This window comes from Montipora capricornis, unplaced genomic scaffold (genome assembly GCF_036669925.1).
Source record: "Montipora capricornis isolate CH-2021 unplaced genomic scaffold, ASM3666992v2 scaffold_147, whole genome shotgun sequence".
Lineage (NCBI taxonomy): Eukaryota > Metazoa > Cnidaria > Anthozoa > Scleractinia > Acroporidae > Montipora > Montipora capricornis.
In genome coordinates, this window is record NW_027179910.1 from 289 (window position 1) to 11,983 (window position 11,695).

At 41.8% G+C, this 11,695-nt stretch overlaps 1 pseudogene; it reads right to left on the reverse strand.

Moving 5' to 3' along the window:
* Positions 1-430: 430 nt before the first annotated feature.
* On the reverse strand, positions 431-10,512 carry LOC138034650 (polycystin-1-like protein 2; annotated as a pseudogene).
* Positions 10,513-11,695: the final 1,183 nt, after the last annotated feature.

Genomic DNA, 11,695 nt, shown 5'->3' on the forward strand with positions numbered 1-11,695 from the left:
AGTTGGTTAGAGCATCGCACCGGTATCACGAGGTCACGGGTTTCAAACCCCGTAGTTGAAGTCATGAATTTTCAGGGCTTCTCTACGCAATTGCAAAAATGCGTCCATAACTGCGAGGATCATAGCTTCACTTGATTTCATATCCGCAGTTAAATATGTGATTCCATTTCATCTATACATTTCATCATTAAAGACATTATAGGGCGTAATTTCTCTGATAACTTTCATCTCAGTGTGGCTATCCATCCAACCAACCCACAATTAAGGTGTCTGTTAATCGTCACAAATGCTCAAAATGAAAACCAACCCAAGATAAAATGGACCACGAATCAAAAAAGAGAGGGGTTACATTTTTTCGCTTCCTGTCGAAGTACAAGGAAAACGTTTATAAGAAAGAGGTCTTGAGCTTAAAAATCTCACTATAAATAACCTATTTGCCACCAAAATGGCGTCTTCTCTTCAGAAGCGAGATATCCACGATCAGTACTTGCATAAGAAACCAGGAAGGACTTCTGCCACTGTTGTCGTGCCAGATACGTATCCTAACCTCTCCACTGAAAATCCCAGGGGATTCCTTGTACGCAAAGTGTAAAATTGTTGATGCTTCCTCGGGCGAAAAACAGCTTCTCCAATTGAGGATCCGTTAAAGATTAAAGAACTGTCACCAGTGCTACCCTCGCTGCCATAAATGGCCAATCCTACGTTGGCTGACGTGCCATTTGCCACACGCCACATTCCCGATTGAATCGATATGTGATACTTGTTTTCCCTCCTTCGTTTTCATATGAGGTTAACGTTTGCTACAACCTAAAACGTATGAAGTGATGTGAAAAAGATTCTCATGGGTAAATGAACACATAACTGAAATAAGCTGCTTGCTGGTATTACGGTAATAATTTGGCTTCGGAGGCGCATTAGAGGACATCATGCATCTATTACATAACATCGTAAGACAACTACCAGAATTCGGCAAATACCACAAATTATGAGTATTTCAAAAATTACGTAGTTGCTGAAGTATTTGAGATTCTATCGAGTTTTTGTTCTCTTTTTACTAACCAAAACATTTTATTTTGAACTGAAATATTGATTCGGACGATGACAGCAAATTTACAAAAGTAATTTGTGTGAACGCTTTGCTTTGTTTTCGTTTTCGTTATTCAGTAACACTTATTATACTTGATTCCAGTAAAGGTGCGCCACAAGTATTCTTTTAACTCTTTTCTAAGAACTCGCTGGCAATTGTTTCTCTGCATACCTACCCTAAGTTCGTCTTGCTTGTCTTCTCTTCTAGCAAATACTAGAGCCTATGAGATACAAACCCAGGATGACACACACTGTAGACAACACTACAAAGTTCCCAGACTCGGCGAGGTTGCCAAACGCTGCAAACACTTTGTCAAAATCGATGGGATTCGGAGCCACGAAAAAATCACCTCCAAACGCCGACAGATGGGTGCACAGACATTGTAACTGCTTCGAGGTTGTTTTTGGTCCGACCTGTGGATATTTCAAACAACAAGCTTTTAAATGTTGTTTCAAGAAAGATAGTCTACGAAAAAAGCAATTTTAACTCAGGTAATTATAAGAGGAGAGAAGACTACACATACATCGAGGTAGCCTGCTCGCAACTCCGTCAAGTAAGTGAAATGTTGGAACCCTTTTTTCGAAACATAAAAATACCAGAATGGCATAAGCGAAAATTATATCATTTGAAGATTTCAGATGTTAAAATCAAGTGAATTCGAAATGAGAACAGGTCATTTTCGCGTTCCGTTCAGCTTTCTAACTGGCAACTTCAATTTCAACTTTATTTACTACTAATACATAGAAAAAATACAAACGGCGATTCCCGCAAATAGCATTGGCTAGTCGAGGCGGGAAGCGACAGAGAAAAAGAAGGTTGTCATCACAGCTTGTCACGTTTGAAAAAATAAAAGAGAGTAAAATGAAAATGAAAAGTGGCCACAAAAATATTAACATAGGTTGCAGAAAAATAAAAAAGGTATAGATAGCAAAATATATAACAATTAAAAATATATATAAATGTAGATCTTTATATAACAGTATTAGAGGATGAAACATGGAGGTTGTTGTGAAGATATTGATGAAAATTTCTAAACAATAATGGTAGGCGAATCAATACAAGCATCCTCAGAAGCCAAGAAAGATAGAACATATATATAGTTTATTGACCAAGCGTGAGGTCAAGGTGGCTAGAAATTGACCACGTTGTGTTTTTTGCGTGTCCATAAACAAGCAAAAAAAGAACGAGGCCATATCTAGCCATCTTGACCGAGCAATCTTGGTCAATAAAGGATTTATTATTATGTGGGATAAAACACCAAAAAATTATTTTTGAGTTGGCAAACCAAGCGAGAAATCCCGAGCGAGCAAGATAGCTCCATCTTGCCCGCTCGAGTAGCCAATCACAGCGCGGGATTTGGTTCATATGGCTTCCCATATGTGAGGGGCTGTTGGAGTTAATAATCAATCAAAATACAATCTGAGGCACCAGCTTCAAAACAAGGTTATTGTTAATACTAATAGGTTTAAAGATTTTGTAACGTTTCGTTATGCATATAGTATTGTTAATTAGGATGTTGCGCCGTACCTGTAATCCAGCCTTTGGGCTGCAATTGGTACTAATAAATAGACTACAACATTTTGCTCTCTCACGGAGCTAGTCATATTACAATACGGATTACTTCCTAACGGTTGTTATGTGATGAATAAGTTTATTTTAACCCTTTCCCTCTGCGAGCGAAACCTTAACATTTTACACAATGCAATGCTAACGATTTTACTCGTGAATGGAGAGCCCTCAGGGCGAAAGGGTTTAAAGTGAATGAAAACAAATTTCGCAAGAAAAAATGAAAACTCTTTCTTAAAAATAAACGTCACTCTCGCTTTGAACAAGAGACAGAATTCTCACCTGGCAGCCTTCACCAGTCCACTTCTCTTTGGATTCTGACCAGTACAAGCAACCACTCACCGAAATGCTCAAAGTATAATTTACATCTGTCGACATATTGTATTTGGGTACCACAATGATAGGTGTTGGGGCAGGGGTCGTCGGAGCGTCCTTCACATCCATGCAGGACCTTTTGCCCCTCCTCTGACCTGATGGGTTGCAGGATCGCCTTGTTCGATCTGATTCAGTACTCTTTCTCATATATTGAATTCCAAGGAAATGAAAACCGGTTTTATTGGACACGAGGCTCGAGAAGGTAAAGGTGTATGGATTCGACGAACAATTCTGGCTCGCTGAAGAATTTCCAGTAGAACCAGTACAAAGGGACCGGTTAGGGATGGTTGTGCTAAAGACGTGGCTCTGTGGAGTTGGTTTGGTTTTGTAGTTTACAAAGACGTCCACCGTTTTTCCGTGTTCGGGTTTAATTGTTATCGACACAAGCACCTCCGGAGACGAAACTGAAAACCTATGGAAGCGAATATTGGATGTACCGTCGCTTGGTTTAAGGAACAAATGCGGTTCAGAATCGTTGCTTTTCTGTGGCTCGTTTGTTTTGGGAGTAATCGGAATGAAGAGCTCAATTGGCTCTTGAAGTCCTGAAATGTTCATGGCCTTCCCTCCGCTTGCTTTTAGTTTGAAGTCGATCACTGATGACTTTACTGTTTCAGCGCTTTTGTCCCATGTGAAAGGATTCTTGTTGAATGACAGCATCTATTCGGAAAATAAATTAAAACTAGATATTTCTTGGACATCGAAGTTCGGTTGTAAGAGTGCAGACGGACTCAACATTGTTGGGACCTCCAGGTGATCTGGTGACGTAATTCGAAGGACCGGGGAGAAAAATTTTAACGCCCTATCCCACAAGCGCGCGCGGCCTTGAATGTTATCCCCGAATTCAACATGGCAGGGGCGAGGTTAGATCTCGGTGGTTTCCACTTGAATTTTCATTCAGTAACAGGAAATGTGGGAGACACGGTAGGATCTGTTGAGTTTTGGCGATGGAAATACTGCAGGCAAATTGGAAACAAAACCTAAGGCCGCGCGCGGTTGTGGGATACTGCGTTAAAATTTTTCTTCCCAGTCCTCCATATTACGTCACCAGATCACCTGGTTGTTGCGTCCGTTTACACAGGGCTATGGGGAGCTTCCGTGAGGACGACGACGACGGCTACTAGAACGCCATGAAACACTAGTTTTGTGAACAGAAACAATGGTTTTGAACGCCTGCCCGTTCTTTTTGTATTTCTTGGCTGTTCTCGTCCTGACATCCCCTTGAATTGACCACATTTGAGGTTATGTTGGAAGGAAGCGAGCACCTGACAAAAACGTTTCCAATTTTCTCACCAAATATCCACACCTGGACGAAGTAATCGCGAAATTATTACAGTACCGTGAAATAATATTTTTGGACAACGTTCTCGTAGCCTTCGCCATCGTCGTTTAGCAAGCTCCCTAATGCGGAATACGACGGCGCCGTGGCAACGACAAAGCCACAAAACAACAATATCATTGGTTAAAAGAGGACAAAATCATCGTTGCTGCACGTGCGCGCACGCATTTTAGCACATGATTTTGCGGTACTCTGCATAACAACTACTTGAAATCTCAAATTTTATGTTTTGACGAGAACGTGAGCGTACAAATAAGAACCTTTCATTCTCTAATTTTACTCCGAACCCCTCGAATAAATCCAATTTTAGGATAGGTCGCCCACATTGTACGACTTGAACGAGATGGATAATCAAAAGACTCTTATGATAGTACAAAAGTTCCATTTTGAGGTAACGTTTTCGGTGACGTCACCGTCGTACCGCTAGACCACGCTGCTGTGAAGACAAGATAGACCATTTTACAGTTGTAGCTACTAGTCACCTGGCCTAAGAATGGAAGCGAGGCTGCCGGTGACCTTGCCTTGTGCTTTTCTAATGTTAATGTAGAGTAATTAAAATTAAAATAACACAATTTACATGATAAAAGAAGTGAGGTCTGTACCAATACCTGGTCACCAGCAGCCTCACAGCCATTCATAGGGTAGGTCACTGAGCAAACAACCGTAGAATGGCCTATTCATGATAAGTGTCATGATACTCTGCAACCAAATTCGCATTTAAACCCCTGGTTCCTTATCGAACTTTTCTGCATGAAACCAGTATCTTGATGTCTTTTAATTTATTAATCTCAGTTGTAGCTTTGAAGCTCGTTACTTGCCTGCGAATCGACAGCTAAGTTTCCTGTCCTCGACGCGCAAACATTGCGCTACTCGAGGTGACGCTTTACGAATTCGAGAGTACCGTAAACAGAGAGCGGAAACAGGGAGAACTAGAAAATTGCGTTGAGGCATATTAAGTGACGTAAGAGAATTAGCGGAAACCTCCTAATGAAAAAATACGATACTGAGATGTTTAAGGAATATCTTGGAGGGGCCATGTGGCTCTTTTACAGAACAACAATGTTCTCTGCATTCAAACATTTGATATCTTTTTAAGTTTTAGCATGTTGTCAAGGTTTATAATGAACTCTTTAGGTCACAATTTCACTCTTTCTTTCACCTGGAATCTTACAGTAGTTTTCATTACTTGCCTGCGAATCGACATCTTCAGGTGTTCCATCTCCTTGACCTGCAAACAGGGAGCTACCTGAGGGTAATGCTACCCCGCTAGGACCATCTCCGAGTTTTTTCCCTCCCATATCTGAGCTCCGTTGTCGATCTAACAAAACATCCAGAGACTTTGTCTTGAAGACAGTGGGCTTTTCGCCGACTTCTTTGGTGCCCAGTAAGCTGTCGCCCACTTTGGAAACCAAATTTACAGCATTTTGTGCTCTTTGCTTGCTCTGTAAAAAATGTTGATTATGAGTTATAACCTATAGCTACAAAGGGCCAAAGCCTCATTTAGCGTTCAGAATTAAGCTTTAAAGGAAAGAAGTGAAATAATAGTGCTTGTGCGCTGGAAAATGTGAACTGAAAATCCAACCCAATGTAAAGTATAGCTCCGAAAAACGACAAATGAAACGAGAAAAAGGTACCGAACGTAACGGGAAATGTTAAGAATGCTGGAATGAATAAATGACAGAAGGAATGCACAAGCAACTCCTAATTATTTTAAGTTCGCCAAACTTTACCAGCAACGTTCTCTAAAGTTTACTCGAAAGGCCAAAATTAATGCTTCCATTTCCCATTCATCACATCTGGTTTCGAATGAAGAAGGGTCAAAACAACATTATTCGTCCGTTCCCCAGTTGGGCATAACCCACACAATTTACAGATATATATTTCTTAACAAGCAGCACATTTTTGCAAGTCTACTCTCTGGTCCGTTCCTATTTAATTGGTCTTGGTCATTAAAAAATCAGGACAGTGCCATCCAGATAGTTGATAATCCGAATATTACAAGCAACTGCGTAAGTTACAGTTCAAGGATGGTTACCTAATTCTGAAGAAAATAACGCCATTCACTGAACAAATCACCATCCCAGCGGATTATCACCATCCACATCTGGGGCTGGCACAGTTTCCTTCAATTCATTTACTTTAACACGCGATTCCATACTAACCTTTTCTTTCCCTTTATCTTCGTCCCCTTTTCCAACTTCATTTTCGTCATTCGTCTTTTCTTCCGTCTCGGGTCCAGCCTTACTGGAAGCCGCATTTAGCACGTTCCCGATTCCACTAAAAAGACTGGTACCAATACTCTGCACCAGATCCGAATCCACCGACCCACTAGCCATTTCAGACGCGATGAAATCAGCGGCGTTCTCCAACATTCCCAGAGCTTTTTCCTGACAACCAAAAGAAACTTGTCAGTTTTATAACATTTGCATTTGCTTTGCATCAGATCTTTGCACCTTTAACTGATTAAATTGCGTTTTAGACAGCCATGTTGCGTTTTATGTACCTGAGAATCATCCGATATTCCATCTTCGTTATCTGTCGCCATAGCGATGACTCCTACAACCAATGTCGCCTGTTGCATACTGGCAACTTCCATATTTGCCATTTTGTCAAGAAGCGAGTCCTTTAACTGGAAAAAAAGTTATTACCCCCTTATGCCGTTGTTCTCTAACTCCGTTTATGTTTAACATAAGTTACTCAGTTCGTTTTGCTTAATTTGCTCAGGGCTACTTCGGTGCGCATGCTAGTTGAACACGCATGCCCATTTGGTCATGCAGAAATATTCTGAAAAGGTCGGCCCAATTTCTTTATAAATTCTATCGATGAGGTCGAGTTATTTCATCTGCTTCAATCGCATTCATCATCAGATACATCAAGGAGTTAGAAAAACACGGGCATGTGAAAACTTCTCTCTGTGCAGCTCAGGGAAAGTTTGATTGGCTCGACGTTAATAATGACCCACAAGCAATTATGGAAATTAAAGCGAGCCGGTCCCTACTGCGGATGTGCCCTAGCTGTATTAGAGTATTAGAATGGTCCCCTAGAGTATTAGAATGGTCTTTAAATAAGTAGGAACGCAAATGTAAGATCTGTCGCCTGATGATTGTCCAAACATGAAACTTGAAGTCGCTACGCTGTGAAGCTGTCTTTCTTCTAAACTTTTATATAGTTTTTTATTTATAACCTTCTTTGCATTTATTACTAACCGAGCCCGACTGGCTATCAGCCATAGAAAGCATAGCAAACGCCAGTTGCATGGCCTTTTCGGAGTTTCCAGAGGCAAAGAGATCTTCCAGCTTGTTCTGAGAGTCTGCCGTGATTTCCGCGGACTTAGGTGGTGTTACCTAGAAGACGAGGTGAAGAACGTGAACTCAGATACGTGTGAAGACGAACAATGCCATGTAGAGTAAAAGGTCCGCCCCCCGCCCCCCCCTACCCTTCACTGGATCCTTAAATTGGTACGTACTTTCTGCCCTCTAAACATCAACAAACGATGTAATTTTCTCCCAAAATTTGGCGGTCTCAAAAGATCATGTTGTCACACTACACATGTCAAAAGAAACGGTCACAAAATTTATGCTTGAAGATAGCTCAAAAAAGTGCAGGCCGTAATCAGATCGCAAAATATTGCACCAATTTCATTTCCTCGTGGTCGTTTTGTGAGGAGCGATTCGACACGCGCACGACACACTTACAAAAATCTCAAATGATTAAGAGTCCCATGCAGCTTTGTTGGCCAGCATTTCCTTTGCCAGCACAAAATATTGGGAGCGTTTAGCCCCTAAAACTGGATTAAAACAGAGGTAACAACTTTCGTTCGATCGACAGAATGTGGTGCGAACTTTCGATGAAACGTTTGGTGGAACACTTTAGTCGAATGAACGTTGCTAGAACTTTAATCGTCGCTTTGCAATATGAGCACAAAGCCCCAGAGTAATCCACACGCTTATTTTATCACCATTTATTGTTGGTACTTTCAGCTACGCTTCCAATATCGGCACCAAACATAAAGACGGCTGAAAATGTTATAACGTCTATAGCTTTAAATCGTACCTGTACATTGACCAACTCTACCGATGAATCTCCTAACAAGTCAATGACTTCCAGCTGAACAACAAGAGAATAGTTGTTCGTCTGGCTTCCTGGGGGCAAATCTGTGGTAAGGTTTGACTGCAAACCGGTGTGAAACACCACAACACCAAACTTCGTTTGGTACGAAAACTGATATCTAAGAGGCCGATCCATGTCCGTCCAGTTAACGCATTTGATCACAAACTCAGTGAGTACGGCTTCTCCTTGCTTGGGATCTACAGTACAACCAGAATCCTTGCCTTTCTTGGATGGTGGCAGATTTGTGTGGAAAACCAGACTATCCACTAGGTAATTTTCTTCATCCAAACGTGCAACCAGTACAATTTTGTATGTTCTGTTGCCTGTCAGAGCGCTGTGATTCATTTTAGCTTTCTTGTCACCCCTAATCGCAAGATTCGGTCCGTGCAATGATGTTAATGCTATCTCAGAGAGATGATCGACCTTGCTCCAGAATTGGTTAGAACCGTTGTTAACGGCAATGTAAAGAGACCAGTGATAAGAAGTAAGAAACGAACACGATATTCCTGCACATTGCTTCCTGAAGAGCAATTTTCGTCTCGTGCTGACCTTGTGTTGGCAGTTTGCTGCACACCTAAAATTCACAAAATAAACTATCTGACAATCACTCCAGGAATGGTACCTGTCGCTCGATCACGTGAACAGGGGCCATACGCAAGGATTTCTCTCTAGAGATAACCCGCCACTTTTAAGCGAAACAATTTCAAACCAAGAGAATTTAAACGTTAAAACAGAGGGCGTTTACCATTTGCACGGAAAATCCGGTCGGCATGGAATGCTCGTAATGGTACAAGATTTTCCCGGTGTGGCGTTTCGCCTAGCCCGAGACTCTCGCGGCTAGAAGAAAACAATAACAAATCAAAATGACGGCTCCATCTGCAGCGTCGAATGGTGGGAAAAGAGGGCGAAGTGCACCGGGTCGAGTGGGAGTTTTCAAATGGTACAGGATTTTTCCGGACATTTCGGTTGGAACGGGAAAAGAGAAATACCTCTGAGGATTTCCATCTTTTCCAGAAACTTTCCGGTGGAATGAGCTGTACCATTTGAGTTTCCAACCGGAATTTTCGGTTTTTGTTGACAAATGGTAAACGCTCAGAGTTTCATTCCTAGTTGGAACATTAACGTTGCTGCCATATCTTGTTACGTTACTTGAAACCGCTTGCTTCGAAAAAACTTGACTTCACTTGTTTTCATCTGTGACGTTGTCCGGGGAAGTCAAAAAGCTAACCCAACGTCGTTCCCAGGGTCTCTTGTCGACAGTGACAATGGAGACCCTGGTAACGAGGTTGAGTGCTAACCATGACTTTTTTCACAGGAGTGGGCATGGAAGGTGGGTGGTCCAAGCGTTTAACTGAAGCTTTTCGTGCGTGACTCATGCCCCGTCCACACGTATCCGGAGATTTTTGTATCCGAAAATTTTTTTATGCGGATACAAAAATATCTGCGTCCACACATAGCGTATACGAATCGTATACGACCGTCCACACGTATCCGATTCGTATCGGGACATCTCAAAGGATTAGTCAACAGAGCACGCGCATTACAAAGAAAGCTGAGCCTGCGATAATTTTGGCGCCAAATTCGCGGCTTTCTTGTTTGTTTACTTGAGGTTTCAACACGTGTGAACTTGAAGAGCGAAAAAAATTCCTGTTAAAAAACACCATAAAAAATGTCTCAATTAAGAGAAAAACAGAAAAAAACCGAAGACAACTCATTTGTTTGGACGGACGATGAAGTATTGCTGCTTCTTAAAGTGACATGGATTACAAAACAGCAAAGACTATGGAAAATATCGATTGGGAGTCGTGCCAAACCAAATATTCTGACATTTTAGATCTCTTCAATGACCCCTATTTTGGAAAATGTCGCGCGGAAAAAGACTGGTTCTGATACTGTGACGTCAGCGTATACAAAAATATACGGATACGAGCGTCCACACGTATCAATGTGGTAGTACAAATGGGGTAGTACTTTGTGGAGGTGATCTGAACCGATTAGATCTGGACTGTCTTTCCACTTCATCTGGCCTTGTGCCCATGGTGAATTTCGCCACTAGAGGGACTACCATCTTGGATAACTGCCTCACAAACCACCCTGAGCTGTTCAACGACCCTTTACGCTTTCAAGCGCTGATAATGACTGACCACTGGGGCGTGATACTTCCTCCGGGGAACAAAATTAAACCAATCCGATCTAAATGCTGTTTTAGGGATTTTAGAGAGCATCACAAGATAAAATTTACTTCAGAGTTAGAAGATTTTGTTTGGACACCTGTGATTAATGCTCCGGATGTTGAAATAGCAACTAGCATATTAAATAAGGAACTGCACAATCTTATGGATAAGTGTTTCCCTGTGAGGAGAGTTGTGATGTCTTCCCGTGACCCTCCGTGGATTACTCCACTAGTTAAATATTTGTTAAGGAAGAAGAAAAGAGCTGCTGATAAGGGCCACGTTCTCAAAGTGGAGGACTTGCATCGAAGGTCTACAAGTTGATTGGTGAAAATCGAAAAAACTGGGGTAGGAATGGAGCACAGGGGAGTTTGCACTGGTGGAGTAGAGTGCATAAAATCACCTTAAGGAAAGAGAAACCTCAGCCATATTTAGAAAAGGAATTTCTTGCTGGTCTCAATGATTATTTTGGGGATTTGTGCAATGATGAGAACTACGTTAAACCAGTGCCTCTCAGGGTAAACCCCGAGGCACACCCACCCCCAGAGCTCCAGGAATTTGATGTGATGGTGGCATTATCCAAGATTTAAAAAAACCGCTACTGGCCCCGATGGGTTGCCGTTTTGGGTTTGGAGGGACAATTGTACAAGTCTCGCTCCTGTGGTGACTGCTTTGTGGAACAAGTCTCTGTCCTCTTACACATGGCCGACAGCTTGGAAAGAAGCTAACATCAATCCCCTCCCAAAGGTAGACACTCCTGTTCAATATTCGGATTTTCGGGGAATTAACGTGACTCCAGTTATAGCACGCTGTTTTGAAAGAACTGTATACCATCATTACAGTAAGAAAGTCTTTGAAGAAAATCTGACTGTCACACAATATGCGTATAGTGAGGGCTACAGCTGTACAGACGCCTTGATTCTAAGCTTTCTAATGGATAGGAAACAAAGACTGATATTCAAGGGTGTTATCTACAAATGGCATAATGTGAACAAAGGAACAACCCAGGGTAGTGTCAGTGGGCCCCATCTTTTTAATTTGTTTGTCAAC